The 7,083-nt window shown below is 39.8% G+C and overlaps 1 protein-coding gene across 1 annotated transcript in view; it reads left to right on the forward strand.

Annotated features, from left to right (window-relative positions):
* Positions 1–7,083, forward strand: part of LOC138975582 (protein N-terminal glutamine amidohydrolase-like) — a 570,098-nt gene that overhangs the window by 411,883 nt on the left and 151,132 nt on the right. The window lies entirely within an intron of this gene.

Here is a 7,083-nt window from a genome sequence, read left to right on the forward strand (position 1 = left end):
GAAGAAAAAAATCCTGAAATCCTGAAATCCTGAAGCCTGTGGAACATGTGCGGTACTGCAATTTTCTCTCTAGCCCGGCCAGACGCCATCAAGCGAAATATCGGAATTCAGGGGAGGGCTCGGTGAACTTGCTTTTCTCTCCGTGATTAGCTGTTTGTCGACCACACGGCTGTCTGCCTCGTATTTTCTTAGTCTTTTCTGCGCCGCTACCCTGTCGTCTTTGCTATGGTGCCGCGACCAGGATCTAGGGTTTTCTGGTGTCCAAACAGCCGCCAACAGTGGGACACTGATTACCCACTGCCACTGTTGCATTGTTTGAATTTCGTAAAGCTAAAAGCCTTGGAGGACACATGGTTTGGACGAACAAGATATGGGTAATATTGGTATCCTAATGGTTTTAGGGGGGGGGGAGGGGGGGGGGCGAGGGTATTTGATTCACGTTTACACTGAAAAGGAAAGAGTTTGGGAAAACATTGCCGTTTTTTCTGTTTGAATTTCGTAAGACAGGAAGTTTGTAGTATGATTTTTTTTAAACCAATGAGTCGGTATACCTTTTTCGGGGGTGTTTATTTAGTCTCTTTTTTACGCCATACACTTTCATCTTTGCGATGGTGCTGTGGCCAGGATCTGAGATTGGATTTCTCTTGTCTGAACAGCCGTGGCAAGCGGGCGACTGATTTTTACCTACTGCACTGCCATTGTTGCTGTGTTTCGTACGGGGAGTATGAGTTTAAAGATGTTTCAATGCTTTGGGTATTTCATTTGCACTGTTTCGATCTTTGTGAGGCATAAGGACTTTGAGAAATTTACTGGGTCTACAGGACGGATAGGTGTCTTAATGCATGCTTAGTTGGGTTTCTTTAATTAACACTAAAATGTCCTACTGCCATCAACTTAAAGTCAGCAGTTTTATTTTCCTTTAGCTAAATTCTTTGATGACATTTGTGGATTGGATAGGTATATAATGCATGACTGTTTGAATACCTGTTGGAGTATTTGTTTGATACTGTTTGAGTTTCGCAAGACAAAAGTACTTTTTGTGCATATTTCGTGGATGCGATGAGTTTAGGGTGATGTTGGTGTCAATGTCTTTTTTTCAAATTTTTGTTTTCATTTACGCTAAGAGTCGTCACAGCCACATCGCGCTGTGAGTTTTATAAAGGACAATGACTCATAGAAACAGTTTATGGGGAGGGTGGGTGATTCATCGGTGTCTAAGTGCCCGTTGGGATATTTCATTTACTCAGTTCAAATTGTGTTAGGCAAAAGTACTTTGAGGAAATATTGTAGAGCCGATGAATTCAGAATGATACTGGTGTGAGAACGAATGTTATGCATACCGTGGCATATATGTTAAGCTTAACAATATGTAATAAAGTGATGTTTATAAAGAAAAAAATACCCTAACCTAATTATAGATCTATGCATCTGCAAGGTTAATAACAGACTTACACAAACAGACAGAGAGACAGACAGATATACGTAGGACAGATACATCGACAGACAGGCAGACACACACACACACACACACACAAACACACACATACACACACACACACACACACACACACACACACACACACACACATCCAGAGTTGAGACACTTCAAGGAATAAGATAAAGTTTTTGGAGTTTGTTTTAATTCAGCATGCAGAACAAATTCATCCCTTATTCCAGGTACTCTTTAATGCCTTGTTCACCCAAATTTGCACGTGTAAAAATAATAGTAATCAAAATAAACAATTAACGAACGATAAAACAATTCAACCGAAACAGAGGAAAAAAGAACAACCAACTTAAAAGATAAGAAAAATGCAATGGGCACCATTTTCTGGGCTTCAAACTTCTCTACCTCTCTCCTTGCTTTCTTCCGCATTCACTTACAAATTATATAAAATATCAACAGTTGAGAGAAATGCATCTCGCAGGTTTTCTAGACGAGGGGGAGGGGTGGGGGGGAGGAGAGGGGAGGAAGCAGTAGGGGGCAAGACAAGGGCAGGATGGGGGTGGGGTGGGGTGGGGGGAAGGTAAAGGAAATATTAAGTTGGGCTGTATAACTGAAAAAAGTCTTACATCTCTCCCCCTCTCACACACACACACACACACACACACACACACACACACATTCTCTCTCTCTCTCTCTCTCTCTCTCTCTCTCTCTCTCTCTCTCTCTCTCTCTCTCTCTCTCTCTCTCATTCTGTGCATCCAACCCAAATCTCTATTTAGTCTTTCGTCACAGTACATAATGACGTACAAAGGTCTGTCTGTCAGTTTTTGCGCCCAAAACGTAGTCGTTTGCACATTATGTTAATTGGAGGTAGGTTCAGTTAGGGTCAACTTGTACACATATAATATATCATACAATAACATACAGTATCAAAGTACGTCAACATAACGTGACTGTGCAAATTGGTTTGCAAAGGCACAAAAGGTAACCTGTCAACAAAAAAAGAAAAGAAACCAAAAGGTTTAGTCGAGTACAAGAAAAAAAATCTGATCTAGACTCTTTCCAAACAAAAACACTAAAAGCATAACCTGCGACATGATTGACGAAACTGCTGTAACAAGTCTGGAATTTCAAACACATGATCTAGATTTGAGAAGAAACTAACAGACAGACAAACACACAACCACACTCGAATAGCTTATCTCAATTAATGCAACTTCCAGTATAATAAGAGGACGTAGAAAACGTTTAAATACTATCTCTCTCTTTATCGCGAACGCACGCACGCACGCACGCACGCGCACGCACGCACGCACGTATACGCACGCACGCACGTCCGTACACACACACACACACACACACACACACACACACACACACACACACACTGCATGTACTCAAGTTCTAGCTCAGAACGTATATCACGCAGAAAGTCACACTTGAACTAGACATGCTAGATGACTTAGTGGATTTAATCTCAGGATAATTGAAGTCTACCTACATTTCATGACTTACACGAAGCTAACAATGTTCACAGTGTGATGATTCTTTGAAGAGAATGCAATTTTTTTTAAGCAGAACATAAACAAAACGAAGTTACTTTCTTTCAATAAAACATTATATTCAATGCATTTCTCGAATTGATCCATTGCTTGAACGTATTTTCAGTGGTGCACACCATTCCAATTTTCCAAGATACTCACAGGACACAGATTAATATTTATGTGATGGAATAATTGTAAGGCGAATCTGTTTTATTTCTATCTATCTGTGATAGAATGTCTGAATAAAACGCTTCAGAGGTACAGCTCGGGGGATTTGTAATAATTTACCAACATCAAAAACGTTTTTACACAATGCTCCATACCTGTCTTTGAGAAAAGTTTCGTCGCTTGAAAAAGATTCTCTAGTTATATAGTACACACTGAAAAGAAACACTGTAACCAGTGCTGTGTTTACCGCCTTACAAAAAACAACAACAGTGAATTGTCCCAGTTGACGCACTTATTGTCATGCTATGGTTATCTGGCCTGTCTTTGGACAGGTGTAGTTGCCAATACAAAGGAATTAAACAAAATTCAAGCTTAACGTTTTCAGAGGGTTAGAAACCCATCAAAACAGTGCTCTAACAAGATAGACCAGCAGTAACCAATCAAAACAGTGCTCTAACAAGATAGACCAGCAGTAACCAATCAAAACAGTGCTCTAACAAGATAGACCAGCAGTAACCAATCAAAACAGTGCTCTAACAAGATAGAGCACTGTTTTGATTGGTCTAACAAGATAGACCAGCAGTAACCAATCAAAACAGTTCTCTAACAAGATAGACCAGCAGTAACCAATCAAAACAGTGCTCTAACAAGATAGACCAGCAGTAACCAATCAAAACAGTGCTCTAACAAGATAGACCAGCAGTAACTAATCAAAACAGTGCTCTAACAAGATAGACCAGCAGTAACCAATCAAAACAGTGCTCTAACAAGATAGACCAGCAGTAACCAATCAAAACAGTGCTATAACAAGATAGACCAGCAGTTCCCACGGACAAGATCAAGATCCGTCAAAACCTCTCCTGTCTCAAACAGAATGTTTTGCAGACAAAGATAGTAAGAAGTTAGCTAAAGGGTCCCGCAGAAATGTACGATCTTGTGACCAGTGTTCTCTTGATCCCAAGCCCTGCTATCGTTTCAAAGGGCTACTCTGCGATACGAACGAGGTTCTAGTGCCCTTTCCTTGTACACTGAGATAGCGAAATTGGGCGTGTGTTATGACAAATGGGATATAAAACGATATCCCATGACCTCCCTTCTTTGTCTCTGTTACTTCAGTATGGGTATATATGTTGTATTTTTATAGCTCAATAAATACATCATGGACTCCAAAAAATATATGATAGTGCAGATTCCGATTTGGGCAAAGGACTACTTTCCTCCCGACCTTTGACCTCGCGCCGAACAATGTGACACATTTGTATGAAGTTCTAAAATCGCATTGCACGGCTCAGAAAACCATATCAGTTGCACGCAAAAATTAATCTCAGAACTGATCTGATGTATGAGATGCAATAAGCAAAAGTTTCTTTCATTATGAAAGCAATGCAGGTCGAAAAAAACGAACATTCAACTTACAAGATAACCAGATGCTAGCGAACCAAAACAAAAACACGAGTACCCTCCCCTTGCATCGTTAGCAGACGACTTTTGAGAATCTGTCGGTAGTGTGTTTTGCCGGTGTGCGCCTTTACAGCTATCAAACATCGGCTGTTTCACGTGTTTTGCGAGCAAGTCTACTCTTTTGCCTGGCTCTGCAGTAAGTCCACATATTTTTCCGTAATCCAGTCATATTCCTTCAAAATGCAATCAATCGGCGGTGACAGACGTGTCGGTCGCGTTTTCCTCTCACCCATACCAGTTTAAGTTCATCCATGCAAACACACTCGCAAAACAGTTTATCACGTAGATACATTTCAAATAGGGAGCAAATGGTTAAATCTAAACCTACATATTTGTTCCCTAAGATTTGCTTCTCTGTCAATAAGCCTAATTACACACGTTCGAGAAAAACAACGTGGAATCAATTCTGAATCGAGTAAGCCAAATGGGTCCCAAACCCGTTTCGCCCGTTCTGCCGACCTGAAACGCAAAACAAAAGAATTGTGCGCTTCAACTAAATTAATTTCTATTCGACTTCATTACTTTCTTGCAACTTATGAACCTTTACTTAAAGCTTTTAAATGGTCTGAAAGTAGTGTTACCGCGTACTTATCGATGCACTCATTCGTTTTATTTTTTCAGCGACGGTCACTTAGTTTAAGGTTGCAAAAGGGCTAAGTCTCGCTGGCAACAGTTTTACCCTGCACAGATCGCAACAGTGCCGCTAGTAGTCTACACTTTGTGTTTGATGGTAGAATGGGATATACAGATTACAACACTCGTGGTTTTTTATATGGCTTGTATTTCAGTCAAGACCCAGCGGGAATATCAATCGAGAGACACTCGCCAGAGGCTCGTGTCTCCCGATGATATTCATCCGCTGGGTCTTGACTGAAATACAAGCCATATAAAAAACCACTCGTGTTGTAACCTATACATATACTCTGCTCCCTTTATGGCTTTATGAACTAGGCAATTATTGCGGGAGCGTGAGAGGATTTCTGCAAACTACGCGCTAGACAACGCAAGGGCGAAATGAACATGTGCAAAACTAGCGACTTAACGGGTTTTTTTTTACTCTAGGAGATTTCAGTGTTTGAAGTGCAATATTTCTTTACTTTGTGAACATTTCTGTCGGGTGTTTTTACATTTAGTCAAGTTTTGACTAAATGTTTTAACGTAGAGGGGGGAATCGAGACGAGGGTCGTGGTGTATGTGTGTGTGTGTGTGTGTAGAGCGATTCAGAGAAAACTACTGGACCGATCTTCATGACGTTTTTTTTCATTTTTTTTTATAAATGTCTTTGATGACGTCATATCCGGCTTTTCGTGAAAGTTGAGGCGGCACTGTCACGCTCTCATTTTTTAACCAAATTGGTTGAAATTTTGGTCAAGTAATCTTCGACGAAGCCCGGACTTTGGTATTGCATTTCAGCTTGGAGGCTTAAAATTTAATTAATGAGTTTGCTCATTAAAGTTGTCATTAAAATCGATTTTTCGCAAACAGATTTAAAATTGATTGCATCGTATTCTTCATCACATTCTGAATCTAAAAATATATACATATGTCATGTTTACTCTTAAAATGTGATCACAATTAACGAAAATAGATTAATTAGTCTTACGATTAAAATTTAAGAAATCGATCTAAAAATGATTTCATCTTATTCTTTATCATTTCCTGATTCAAAAAACATATAGATATGATAGGTTGTATTCAAAACAAGCTCAGAAAGTTAACAAGAATACAGAAAAGCGCGCTTTCCTGCTTAACACAATACGCCACCGCGCTAATCTGGCGTGTCAATATCACTACGTTTTGCACGTGGAAGGTGAGCGATTTCCTTCACGCGGGGATTGACGAAGCTGTACTGTCTTGGTGAAAAAATACAGTGCGTTCAGTTTCATTCCGTGTGTTCGACAGCTTGACTAAATGTAGTAATTTCGCCTTACGCGACTTGTTTTTATATTTAGTCAAGTTTTGACTAAATATTTTAACATCGAGGGGGAATCGAAACGAGGGTCGTGGTGTATGTGCGTGTGCGTGTGTGTGCGTGTGTGTGTGTGTGTGTGTGTGTGTGTGTGTTTGTGTGTGTGTGTGTGTAGAGCGATTCAGACTAAACTACTGGACCGATCTTTATGAAATTTGACATGAGAGTTCCTGGGTATGAAATCCCCGAACGTTTTTTTCAGTTTTTTGATAAATGTCTTTGATGACGTCATATCCGGCTTTTCGTGAAAGTTGAGGCGGCACTGTCACGCCCTCATTTTTCAACCAAATTGGTTGACATTTTGGTCAAGTAATCTTCGACGAAGCCCGGACTTCGGTATTGCATTTCAGCTTGGTGGCTTAAAAATTAATTAATGACTTTGGTCATTAAAAATCTGAAAATTGTAAAAAAAAATAAAAATTTATAAAACGATCCAAATTTACGTTTATCTTATTCTCCATCATTTGCTGATTCCAAAAACATATAAATATGTT

The sequence above is a fragment of the Littorina saxatilis genome, linkage group LG9, assembly GCF_037325665.1.
Source record: "Littorina saxatilis isolate snail1 linkage group LG9, US_GU_Lsax_2.0, whole genome shotgun sequence".
Classification (NCBI taxonomy): domain Eukaryota; kingdom Metazoa; phylum Mollusca; class Gastropoda; order Littorinimorpha; family Littorinidae; genus Littorina; species Littorina saxatilis.